The following is a 14,080-nucleotide window of genomic DNA, read 5'->3' as shown; positions in this document are numbered from 1 at the left end:
GTAGATGTAGAAAGCAATCGCCGTGCGAGGGTGAGGCCAAAAAAATGTCGCGAATTAGAAGTGCGGCGTCGAAAATGTTCCGCATTTTTGACACCGCGCACTGAAATGGAGAGAGAACGATGCCGGCAATAGTCGTCAGTCCGTAGAGCAGAACGTTAGGCAATATTTTAAATTCGGTATTTAAAAGGGCCGGAAGTCATTGAACGACTTAGGGTGTGTAATCTTTGGCATAAGGGTTATCAGCGGCGGCGCGCAGACTTGCAGTTAGAGAGCCACTACATTAAATTCGATTAAAAAGGTGTGTTCAAATAGGATTTAAAAAAATCCCGGGGCGCTACATAAAACTCGAAGGGAAGGCCGTCCAATTCAGGCACTTTGCCCTTTGAGAGCCTATAGGAGACGGAGTCAAGTTCGTCTGAACTTTTGTCTCGACTTAATCGTCTCGCTGAACTGAGGACAGCATAGGGAGAAGGGGTCCGTTTCCCTCCTACCACGGAGGATACCTGTTATAAATATTTTCAAAGTGTCGGACTGCTTCCCTTAGGAAGTCACTTTCGCCTGCGGCAAACTGACAGAAAGGGATTCTGTCTGTGGTGGACCAGGAGTGGTATTTTATCCAGCGCCGAAGCTTGGATAACGTTAGGCGGCCCCATATTTCCGCGTCCCTTTCTTTTTGTCACTTTACTAGGAGCGTATTTTTGGAGGTCGTGGCTGAGTATAATTTTTTAAGGGACGACACCTGGGCGCGGAGATGCTTCGGCGCAACATTCTTCCACAGGAGCTCCTCCAGCGCCAGGCGGTAGAAAAACACGGTGACGTTTTTTTCTCTGTGCCACTCGAAAGTTTCCTTTCTGATTTGGGTGACAATGGGGGGTTTGAACACGTCATCCCACCATATGGTGAGGTCTGCACTGGGGTGGAGTGCCGCGATCAGTTCGCACACCCGGGCGCGGATGGAGTCGCGACGAGCCGCGTCCTTCAGTACGCGAAGGTCCATTCGCTGGCGCGGCGGTGGGCTCGCGCGGCCGGGGTTGAGTCCGGCCGAGCGCGTTACGCTCATGATTAGCGCACAGTGATCTGAGAAAGACACCGGAAGAGTGTCCACTGTCTGAACATCATTCTTTAGTGACGCCGAGACAAAGAGGTAGTCAATCCGCGTCCAAGAGTTGTGCCCTAATCGCGAGAAGGGGCGAGACCGGCGCAGAAGGAACGCACTGCGTCAATCGCTCCAATGGAGTCAAGCATCAGTGAGACAGCCCGGCTTGGATGGCATGATACCATTTCCCTGTTCGACGCGCTATCCTCCCCGCGGTAGTTGAAATCCCCACCCAAGATGGCCTTTCCCGAGAAGGGGAGAATTTCATTGTAGTAAGAATCGTGCTCCGCCCTCGCGCGCTCATCGGAGGGAGTGTAAAAGTTAGTCACGTGGATGCCATTCACGATAACAGACATTATTCGACCCGCGGCGTGGCGGCGAACGAGAGAGAATGGGATGCCATTACTGACAATAGTAATGGTACAGGAATGACAGTCAGCAAAGTTGCCGATAGCCTGAAAGGCGTTGGTATCCCAGTATATGTCCTTCTTCACCTCCTGAAGGAGATTTACATCGACCCTGAGATCACGGAAAAAAAGTTGGAGGCCTGCAATTTTTAAGTCGCTGTAGACGCCAGCAATGTTTGGAGAAATTATTTTCATCGGTGGAAGGAAGGGACAAACTATGGGTGCCGGACATCACTTACCAGAGTTCTGGTCGTGCCTTACGTCGCCTCGGTCGTGGTTCGACTCCGGGCGACGAGTGCTTCGCCGCTTACCGGGACGCTTCGTCCGACGGGTAGACGAGCAAGGGCGCGGCATGGAGCTGCGTCCCTCCGCCCTGACCTCGTCCGAAGAGGAAGAGCCAGCCGTGTTCTCCACAAACAGCGGGTCATTTGGCAGCGATCCACGGTGGGCCTTCTCCGAGAGGGTACCAATGGGGGGGCAGGAGGTGGCTCCGGAGAGGGTCGGAGTGGCGGCATCGGGGTCATCTGCCGAAAGGGTGCGGCCAGAAAAAATCAGAGGACATAGTTCGATGTGGTCCGCCTCTAGAGGATCGCCGGAATGGTCGCCGTCATCTTGGCTGTCCTCAACGGAGACCGACGAAGGAGTACCCGGTTTTTTTGACGCCGGGACACTTGTACATGCGTCGACTTCCGGGGTCTGTGACACTTCCTTAATTGCCAATGATAAAGGGGTCGAGGGGCGAGTCGTTGGGGATGGTAAACAATCGCAATTAGATGCATCCTCCTCACCTGTCACCAGGGGTTCTCGGGACGTTTTAACCCCATGATGCAAGGATTGCGAGGAGGGGGCGTCGATGACGTGGGTGGGGGAAGGAGAGACCAAAGATGATCCCTCTTCTTTCGACTTGGTCACGGAGACGGGGTCAGGAGGTTGTGTGAGAATAGGCGAATTGTTAGGGACTTCAGCTACTTGTAGATCGATATTCGAGGCTAGGAGCTCAGGATCATCTGTCTTTTTATTTTTCGGATCCCTTTCTTTCGTTAACGATTTTCGCTCACGCTGATATTTCCCTCCAAGTGGAGGGAAATCCCGGGGACTGAAGAGAGGAGCCGGGCCCACACCCTCGATGAGTAGCCGCGACCGCGCTCTTTCCTCCACAGGCACCTCGGGCTCGTCCTTCCCCGCGGCGTTTTTTGGGATTGAGGCCATCGCCTTTGCCTCCGCATTGCGCTTCCCTCCCCGGTTCTGGGGGCAGGCCTTGCGCTCGTGACCTTCTTGGTTGCAGCGGGCGCAAGTGCGGCGCTGACCCTCGTAGACGATGATGGCCCGGTTGCCGCCGATGTGGAGGTACGAGGGGATATTTCTCTTGACCGTCATCCGCACCACCCTAGTGCCCGTCAGAACACCCGCCATCCTTTTTCCCTCCCACCTGATCACCCACGAACGATGGATTTTTCCAAAATGTTTGAGCTCGTCTGTTATGTCCTTCAATGGGGTCTCCACGGGGAGACAAAGAACCCTGACATTGCAACGGCTGCTGGAAGCCTCGTCAATAGTAATTGTCGTCCTCTGGTCACTTGAGGACGGAAACGGTAGTTTCCGCGGAGTATTGTCTAAAATCCTCATCATTGCAGCTTCGGTTGCCAACTTCAAGTATACCAAATGGCGATTGTATCCAAATTGGATCGCCACTACCTCAACAGGTGTGAGGCCCAACGACTCTCGAGTGAAGAGATGGACCTCCAAGGAGGTAGGGGGATTCGCCTTTTCGTCAACTTGCAAGGAGAGCGTGTTTACGCGGAGCACAACCATTTTAAAAAAATCAAATTCAGCACGCTTGTGGGAAGGAAACGCATCAAAAGAACGAATACTCCAAAGAGGAAAACCACTCGTATACACTCTTTCTCCGTCCCAAGCAACCGGCGGTAGCAAAACAAAAGGAGTCGAAGATCTACACCAAGAGATTAGGCCCCTCTAAAGCCAGTAAACAAAACGAAAGCAAGGCCTTTCTGGTGGCAGAACGACTAGAGTCAAACCTCACGCTTCAAGAAAAGCTAGGCGGTCAACCGCCGCACGAAAAAAACGAAACCTTGATCTTCAAGGGAGTCCGGCAGTGCCGCTCTTCAAATCCCGGCGGCCGAGACCTTGGTCGCCGGCGAAAACAGACACTCGGTAATAGAAGGCACGTCCGAGCTATCGAGGAAACGTAAATCACACTGAATTCTGCGGGGGATTTATCCAACCAAGTACACCGATTCTTAGGCCGGGATATGACGTTCTGGAGCTTTATATATATATATATATATATGTGTGTAAAATTTGTTATCGGCCATATCTGAATAAAAAAATAATTTCTATAACTCATTATACTCCGGGCATTGTTGCAGAAAGTATTGAAGGAAATTTTTCAATACCCCAGCATAGGTTTATATTTTTCAAGGAAGGCAGGAGTGTATTATTGAAAATGCTTCTCAGTTGTTCTCTAAAATAAAAGGCGTAGAATAATATTAGCTATGAGACCGATGATTGTTTCCACTGATCTTCGATTGTGGCCACGATATTTCAATTTTTTTTGCTTAACCAAATCGACGAGACCGACCGGGCGAATGTAGAGAATGCCTCGATTCTGGTGGAACAATACCCCAATCCCAAAGACCAAGGATATCGAGCGCTTCAAAAGCGACGACAACAAAGGGAGTAGGGAGTTCTTCCCGTGGGCGGTTTTGTAGTAAGCCTCTTAAAAGCCTTTCGCGGGCGACGGGGAGTGGAAAATAGGTTGCAGGGGGAAGGTGAGGGAGGGAGGACCTCGGAAAGACATTGACCTAGGGAGGAAGTAGCGGGATGGGGCTATCGGATATAATTCGGCAACGGGTCGGGGGCAGATGAGAGAGTGGGTGGTTTTGGTGCGAGGAGGGTGGGAGGTAGGGGTGGTGGTGAGGAACAAACGTTCTCGAATGAGGCGGTTTTTGAAGCTCAAAAGGGCGAATCAGAGTAGGGATTTGGGGCATAGGATTGAGTCCGCCTTTGAATCGGAGGGCGAGAGAAAGGGGGGGAGCAGATCGGGGACTGAATTTGTTGGCAGGCCCCTTTGTGATAGGGGCGGTGGCAGCTGCGGCGGTGGCGTCTGTGAGGGGGGAGGTGAGGGGGACATGGAAGAAGACGCGGTGGCAGGCCCTCGACATGAGGTCAGAGGTCACGCGAAGCGTTTTGGAGGGCGGACTGCTTGACGCCTTGAAGGTCGACCAGCTCAACAATTGTGCCCGTAGTTCTCACGCGCCCATTTTGTAACTTTTGAAACGCTCTGGGTTTTCTCTCACCGGTCGTGAGATCGTCTGAAGTTGATCGACGAAGAGTTTTGTCGCCGCAAAAATGATGCAGACGCAGCATTATTGACACCTGACGAAAGAATATCTTCCTTGAAACAAGTAGAGCGGCATACCACTGTCCCCTGCTTTCCTACTGAAAATTGCCTTAATAGCACCTCAGTGTACGACCAAAGGGAAATGATAGCAAACCCCTCTAATTTCAGTGACAAAAATTTGTGTGAATTATTGTTTCTGATAGTGAATCCGTTACTGTAAGCCACCGGTACATCTAGTATCTTAACAATTCGTATGGCATGAGAGCGATGGTGGAAAATTAAATTATTTTCTAGGTGATGTTCGTTTTGGTATCATTATACAATTGTAGAAAACAATTAGCAATGTATATACTCGTATAATTATAGGTATCTCTTTTAAAGTATCTGCGTCCTCAATAAAATTGCAAAATGCAAAAGAAAACAATTTTTTATGAATTCCATGAATGCATTTATTGATTAAAATTCCTTCTAAAGTGGGAGGTAAAAATAAATATGTGACAGCGCCAAATATGGCGTCATTTACTTGCAGTTTTAACTCTTTTCCAGCGCCTCCGGTGGTTGATTGCTTTCACCATCTGCGACACTTACCCGGTGCAGTTGAATTTCAGAGCTGAGCATTTCCATGGAGTTGCGGGCCGGCGGCAAAGGTGAGTGAGAGAGGGAGTGACTGGAGCGAGCGGATTAAGTGGTCATTCCTAAATTACACGAAGGAGATTAAATGCAGTAAGAGTCTGTTTCTGCAAAAGGTGTCTAAATATAGGAACCTATGGGGATAATACACGAAATGTAAACTGCTACCCAGCATTTTATCGCGGAATGAGGGAAAGTAGAAATTCTTGCTGGAGAAAGGTAGAGTATTTTAATTTTGGTGCTATTTTGGGTTGCAGTCTTTTAGAGGGGCGGCAGACTGAGGAAATGGAAGTGGCAGTGTGTGGGGTGATGAATTTTCCTAATTGAGAAGGGAAAAGGCACCGAGAATCTTTCAAAACGGTTACGCAGCATATTTCACGTTCATATAGCTCACAATGGCACTTATATTCTCCATAGTAAGCACAATGCTAATTTTGATCCATTCACTCATGTTTGCACGAGGAGATTTTGTCGCGAGCGGGTCACCAAAAACACTGGAGTGCATTGCCAGTTGTATGAAAAACGTTTAGGGAATAACGTATTTCCTTGGGTGAACCATTGGTGTGCCTCGAAATTCACGTCCTTAACGAGCGTTGACAACAAGATGATATCGGACTCCGTAAGGGGCGCCACATCGCTTGTTTTCTCATTAAAAGGCTTATCAATTACCACCGTCGCAAAAAAATTAAAACTAAAAGAGGGGAGGGGTAGTTATAAAACAAGGATGCTGGGACACTGTTTAATCATGAGTAATTCCCGCCATTCAGCTCTTGTAAACCCATTGGTAACATATTTATTATATATATATATATATATATATATATATATATATATATATCTTTTCACGTATCCATATACTTTGTCATATGAATCGCTAATACGTACTTTAATTTCCTCATGCAATTGCAATAGACATAATATCCGGGGTATAAACAGTTACAATTGTACTTGATGCTTTCAGACTCAACTATTCGGAAGTTCATGTTCCTGAGATAAGGAACTCTATGTATTCCTTTACCACCGAATGTCAATAATAACCCTGAATTTAATTAATACAAGACTAGTTTCAACGCTTCGGCGTCATCATCAGGCACAATTTTCACATGAGCTACGTAGGAGTGTATATATATATATATATATATATATATATATATATATATATATATATAAAATGTATAACACTTAGCACTAGTGGACACAGACAAAAACACACAGAAACACACAAAAAAGAGACTCACTATTTTTTGTGTGTTTTTGTCAGTGTCCACTAGTGCTAAGTGTTATACATTTTTATTCACGTCCGTGAGACTTTCAAAAAGTGTTATATATATATTATATATATATATATATATATATATATATATATATATATATACATACATACATATTTCAAATATTAAGGAAAGGGATGTGCGAAAAGGGTACGGTACGAGGTTATGAATCTGAAATCTTTCAAAAACCACACATACCATCCCCTCATCATCCCCTTCAACTCCTAACTGATTGCCACATGCTCTGTCATAGCTTACGAAGTGACATTGGGCACTAAATTAGTCTCTCATAAAATCGCCGTTTCTGACGTTTTAAGCTCCTTTCTCCCACAAGAGGCCTGCTGTTGTACTAACATGCGTGAAATATGTTGGAAAAATGAAACTCACTGGTAATTGACGAGTGAATTAGTTAATACCCGTTAGTGAACAAGTTAGTACCCGTTTTCACTTAATTCATCATTGATATCAGTCTTTACCACTGATCCTGTGTTGAAATGATCATGGAAAGTACTATGATAAGAAACTCGTAAATATTTGAGTCAAATAAATAAATGCGTGCATGCATTCAACGTGGTTTTCAAATATAGCATATGATAACTGTATTTCTTAAGGCCCATTGCCATTCTTCTATCAAATTTAAATGAATTTCACTGATTTTTATCCCCATAAGATGGTATCACGGGGTATTTGAGTACCACGGATTGGGATGAGGAAATGATTGAATCCATTCATAAAAGAGTTGAAATAATAAATATTTAGACAGCATTCTGGTTCTATGTAAAATATATACATATTATCTCTGAAAGAGTTTTTTGGACAAGTCAAATTATGCAATCCATTTTGGTTTTCATTGATGCTCATTCATTCACTCCAAACAAAAAATGGCTCTTTCAGTTACTCTTTTTGAAAGCGCTAAATTCTTGTAAAAACGACCCAAAAAGTATTAATTGCTGGAAGGTGGATTCAATTCACAAAAGTTAGTTATTCAAATGAATTTTCTTGGCTGGATTGCTATGCAGAAACTTGTTTGACTACCGTCACGTAACACATGAAAGTAGTCAGAAGCGGTAAATCTCAATTTTCCGAATATATAACCTTACCAATAAGTCAAACAATTTCACAGGTCAATGTTGCTCCCAAGTTTCTCTGAAATGAATATTCTCGGAGAGAGCTTTGCAGCTATAACAACAGTGATTGCTTTCACAGTAAGCTTTCAAAGGAATTAAGAAGTCCCCGGTTCAAGCTGTACCCCAATCGATATTTTGACACGTGATGCGAATGATTTTTATTGAACTAAACTCGGTATTTTAAGGGGTAAAAGCTTTCAGAAGAGACTAAATGGCATTTTAGTTTAACCGTGGAAGTTCAATGTTTAGACGTGCATTACATTAAATATTTTATCCTGAACAATTTCGCATCAAATGTGATGCCTTTCAGCCATTTCAAACTGCCGCAGAAAAGAAGCAGTGTGAAGAGAATGTGAACGGTAACGGACGTAAAGTATTCCATTCCTCAAGTCACTAACCACTTCCTATGCCATTCAGTTGACAAGATTAAATTGAAAGATTAAATCACAATCAGGGTTTATTAATAAATTAAAGCAAAATAAATGCATGCAAAATAATGTCCAAAAATAAAGATGAAAATTATGATGAATAAATATTTAAACAAAAGTAAATACAATAAAAATTTGAATTAAAGTACATTTTATAAAGGATAAAAGTAAGGATTCCTGAACATCAAGGCGAAAAAAGCATCATTTCAATATTCAGAGTTCTAGACATTTAATTTGCTAGGAAACCTGCAATATGGTATCGCAGCAGTTAGTACATGACCATTAGATGAAATATGTGAAAATTGTAACTGTATTCCATTTTTATGAATCATTTTTAATTCCCACTAGATTTTTCCTGATGAAAAAAAATCCTTATGAAAACTTATTTGGAAAGGGAAAGCGAATTAATACTGAAACTCTCAGCCAAAAAAGCCTTAGGGGCTCATCGTCTCTTTCACGCTCATCTCTTGATAATTGACTTCTCGCGATGTCTAATTAGTCTCCTCTGACAGATCGGAAAAATTGTAGATCGCTCGCGGTGAGGGAGAGAGATGATGCAACCGCTCCACCGCCAGGTTAACACACTCCCCCTGGGAAAGGCATGCCTTCGATTTTCAACTCAGGGATATCTTGAAACTTATACGTGCGGATTTAGACGAGATAAAAATGTAGTGAAGAGTCGTAGGGAACCAATACATAGCAATTATTGAGGGGTTTCGCATTTTTGTTGAGACGAAGTAGAGATAGATTCATCAAGTCGGTTAATTGCATGATCGTGTTACACTAAAATTTAAAATTATATATTAAAAATTATTTTATTTGAAGCCATAGGCATTTTTATATTTCGATAAGGAGCAAGACGTATCACTTTCATAGGCTCATTGACTCTCAACAGGAATAGGGACATCCAACTATCGGCTTGTATCGGTCGTATTGCAAAACGGTATAAGAGACGTAGTAATTTAGAAACATGAAGATAGGCATAATGGATGCAGGGTGAAAAAATTAACTACAGGTACTTTATTATTAAAATTTATATGAGACCATTGTGTAAATCGAATCATTATTTACCTTTTGGGAAGTAAAAAATTAACAATATGTAGCGGCTACTCGTATTAATAGCACTGGCATGACGGTAAGTTTACTTGTAATGCAGCCTACATCTGGCAAAGTTTCAGGAAAGCTTAGTCGTTGTCTATTCAACCAAGAAGTCAAGGAGAAGAATATTTAGGCAGACTCAGAAAGGAGTAATTCACATAGTTTATTCCTTAAGTGGCGGGTTTCCTCTCTTGGACGTGTGGATGACGCGTGTATGGGACCTCAGCATATTTCAGCGATACCGCACTATTAGCGGGTTCGTATTATATTTCTCCTTACATACGGACGCCACGCCACGGCAACGGGCTATGGTCAACCCTGATCTGGAGCTCGAGTTTGCCGAGCGGTTTCCCTCTGAGATGCCGATTTTCCAGGCTGAAGCCACTGCCGCACTAGGACTGAAACGCCTTGTAGATTTGATTCCCGAACACGCTCTTATTACTATTTTAATCGACACTCAGGCTGTTTTAGCCGTCGCGGAAGGGGCATATTGTTTGCTGACCCCGATTTGAAATGTACATTGCACTATTTAATAAAAAGAAACCGTCGCTAACTGCGACCTGGCGGTACGTTCCATCGGCTGCCAACTTAGCCGATCATCCTTCCCTGACCATCCTGCTTGTGTAAACATGTTCTGGTCAGCCATCTTGGCTACCCAAGGTATATATACCCAGGTAGGGGTTCGTGAGTTCGGAGCGAGTCAAAAGTTGGTTAGCAGGTGGAACGTACGATAAGGTGCTAGGGATTCTAAATGAATGTGTTGGAAGATATTAATAGAATCGTGAGGAAGCCGAATTGCTCGGTTACCATAGGAAAAACGTGAACTTCACGCTGTTCGTTCTCACTAAATTATGTGAGATAAGTTATGTTGAGGTCCTAGCTTTTAGCTTTATTATATTGATCTTAAATATATTTTGGTAGCAGTGAAAAATTGTTTCCGAGATGTGTAATATTCTTATCTGAAGTGTTTGAGGGTGAATTCTTGATAAGTTTTTTGCAAATACGTCACGCCAAATTTACAGCACTCAGAATTTTGAAACTAATTCGATTATTGTGACGATAATTTGAAGGTAACAAAGACATTTATGAGAGAAAAAGTTTTTAATGCATTAAGTGTGAGTTAGTATTTAATCGAATCATAAAATTAGAAAAAAATCTCCATATAGTTCGCTTTTCTAATTTTATGCATTTTATTAACACTAGAAATCTGGGATTTCGCATGTGGTCATTTGAATTAATATAAAAGTACATTAATGAAAAAGTTTTAAAAATATTTCATCTCTATAAATAACACAATCGGCTAAATTGGGAAGCGCGAATACATTTTTATCCGGTCATCAATGCTTCATTGCTGTCTAGTTTCTTTAAAGTGAATTTTGATTTTCCTCTCAGCACATATTTCCGAATCATACGATATTAACCACTGATTCCCGCACACTCGATGAAAAACATTTAAAACACCTAGTTGACTATCATGTATATAAATAAAAACCAAAACGAAAATTATATTAATGTTATGACAGTTAGGAAAAAAGCGACATATGTATATTAATAATAATACGTTTATTTTTGAATTGATTTCAATGGACATAATATGTCAAATCGATATTTTAATTATTATTTTAACGTTCACTAAGCATAGAAATATAATCACAGGGTGAACGGAATTGCTAAGCATTATGCATGGAAATATACAGCTAGTCGTCTTATGAGTACATACAGACAACTCTTGTACACTTATGCACGTATATACTATATTGGTATGCATTGTAAATTTTCTCCATGCTTCATTACGAAATATCTCTTGTTTCGGAAAAGTCCAGATCCAAGTAATAATTATCGACATTTGAAAAACAATTTTTCAATGCTGATATTTTTGTAATAATTACCTTTACATTAATTATAGAAAGAGGTTTTTACTTACAGTTAATATTGGTAATTGACCTTTTAACACTGTTTTGACTAAAATTGTTTGAATATTATAGCAATTAAAAACGAAATACATATACCTTTAAATATTTTTTCGCATTCTAACAATCAGGAAGTTTTAGAGGATGGGGTCCAAATGTCTGAAGTATATTTTAACTTGCTTCTAAAAAATGAAAAATTACAAGATTTTCAACACTTTTCAAACGCTGAATATTTTGACATGCGACATAAAACCCTACGTGCAGATACTGTGTTGTATAATACATGATTTACAAAAGTCATAATAAAGAACCTACAGTAGTAATTTTCCATCAGATAAAATTTATTGTACGACCCGGTCTCGATGTACTCGTATAACGTTGAAATGTATAACGTCGATACCCAATCACTGTCCGTTCTTTGATATGTTCAAATTCCACCAAAATACGCCTGAAACTACTCAAATTGTCCTAAGTTATGCTATAATCAAGAGTAATACACAAGGCTTTTGTTTCAATTGCTCTCTTTAGCGTTAGTCCTTCCATAGCATATACTATTTATACTCTTCCTTCATGAAAGAGGCAAAGCAGAGGATTTCCCAACATTGAAATACTCGTATGACAAGTATTCTTTTGATCATATAGTCACAACATGCAGATAGATTAGCGGCAAAGACATCAGGAAAATAGAAAGAATGTCACAATACATGAAGAATATTGTAATTTCAATTCTAATTTAATATATCAAACATTATATTTGGTAAAATTATTCCCACGTCTATGACCTTCATACTCTTCAGCCAAGGTAGCCGATGTCTTTTCTTTAGTTAATTAATGTAATTTTTTGATATAATAATGTTACTTATAACAGAAAAGGGAATATATCACATATTTGCAGCGCAATCAGAGCGTAATTAAAACCAAGGAAGGCAGGGGGCGGGCTTCCATAATGTTCTAGCGCACAAGTTCGTGGTTTTCAGAAAATGTTACCTGGTATTGATAATTCCTTTCCTCCAAAACATCACCATCACTTTTCACGTGGGAATTAGCTAAAACAAGCCTTTATCATCCCGCATCACATGAAAATTGCGCCACCGTTTACTTCAAACTGCTCACACTCAGCTGACTGATGCAGATATCGAGCCACTTCCCTATTCGCCCGTCTCATTACGGAGGCCAATTTACTTCCGCAAAATAGCCAATGTTATCACCAGCAGTTAAAAGTCCATCAATATAAAACTCGAAAGTGTATATTCAAATTAAAGCTCCTTAAATTTGAAACTTATATGCTATTAGACTCATGGTCTCAGGGGAAAATTATTAATTATTCATTACTGTCGACCACTCTCGGCGTGTGAGGCTCTTGCAAGCAGTCTACTCAACAGTTTTCGGTGGAGTAAAGAGCGGTTATATCACCCAATTTACAAGCACAATAGCGTATTTAGGAGAAGTAACTACTTAACTTCTTCAACTAAGGTGTTGGGAAGGGGTGAAAATAAGATCCTTGTGATCAGAGAGAATTCATAGTTTGTCACCCCAACGCCGGAAATAAAGCAAAACAAAATTTTTCGAAACATTTTTGTAACCGGTGAAATAAATTTTAGCTAACTTGTAACGACTTAATTTTTCAGCAAACGAACAGAGTTTACTGAAAAATGGTGTTATTTTTTTAATGTAATTTAATGGAATACAGTCAAGTCCTGAGAAAAGATAGCCATTCAATAGAAATTCGAAACTTATTAAGAGCTTCGTAACATTGCATAAAAGCTTACGTTGGCATCCTATGGAAATAGGTACTACATATGTGATCATGCCCACTACAAAATTTCAATTACTTGATGTCAAACTTTGTCCCAGTGGAGATTTTATTTACGGTACTAAAATAGGGAGAAGTCATAGTGTTCTCAGTTTTCCAAATTTCTGGCGTTGTTAAGGTGGCTTAACCTAAGTCATCTCAAAAAGAGTACCACCATAAATTACTTAGTCGGCAATTAAAGAAAATTTAGAATGAAGTAGAATATTTGATTAGTTACTCGCGGGTCCATATATTGTGTTGTGTGGTCATGAACATTATAAAGAACTCACCTAATAAAATAGGTCTCGAAGAAGTTAAAGTGCTAATTTTTAATTTTTCTGTGCATTTAATATTCGATCCATTACACTCCAATGCCACAAAGATGCTTTGTTTAGAACATGGAAGACTAATAAGCCAATTGAAACTTGGAATTGGACCTATAAGTATGTTAAAATTACAATTTGGGTAAACACGTGGGAATATATCCAAATGTATGGCTCTCAAACTTGACTCGTAGGAAATGGGAAAGCGAGGGATTCTCATGGCTTCCCTTAATATGAACAAAGCACACATACTAATTAATCCAGAAATTGAAATAAATACGCTTTTGATAAAGAAGTAATTTCAGACGTACTATAATGTTTAAAGGCTTGAAATACGTACACGTACTCACATGATCAAGTTAGGTTTATATTTTGAGAAAAAATATGTAGTGTGTTCAATTTTGAGGAATTATGATTAAAGGGCTTTCGGAAGTTATGATGCTTTAGTTCGTGTGCCAAACTGAGGTTTATCTCTCGACAAAGTTCAGAGAGGGATTCCAGGTACTAGTTGTTAGATACTCCCTTGCTCCCACCAAATCTGTTGATTCACTTTTAGGAATGATATTTATAATGTACGCATCTTCTTGAGTTGGGCTTTCTTAGAGGCCATTGAGTCTAATCGATAGTTTTCACTCAA

At 41.2% G+C, this 14,080-nt stretch overlaps 1 long non-coding RNA gene across 1 annotated transcript in view; it reads left to right on the top strand.

The window, feature by feature from the left end:
- Positions 1-14,080, top strand: part of LOC139685890 (uncharacterized) — a 244,600-nt gene that overhangs the window by 48,339 nt on the left and 182,181 nt on the right. Inside the window, exon 3 of the long non-coding RNA XR_011700239.1 lies at positions 5,411-5,511. This is a non-coding gene — a long non-coding RNA (uncharacterized lncRNA). The remainder of the gene's footprint in view (positions 1-5,410; positions 5,512-14,080) is intronic.

Source organism: Hetaerina americana, unplaced genomic scaffold, assembly GCF_022747635.1.
Source record: "Hetaerina americana unplaced genomic scaffold, ioHetAmer1.1.p SCAF_12, whole genome shotgun sequence".
NCBI classification, from domain to species: domain Eukaryota; kingdom Metazoa; phylum Arthropoda; class Insecta; order Odonata; family Calopterygidae; genus Hetaerina; species Hetaerina americana.
Note: the sequence above shows the minus strand (reverse complement) of the source record. Positions and strands in the feature narration are given on the sequence as shown.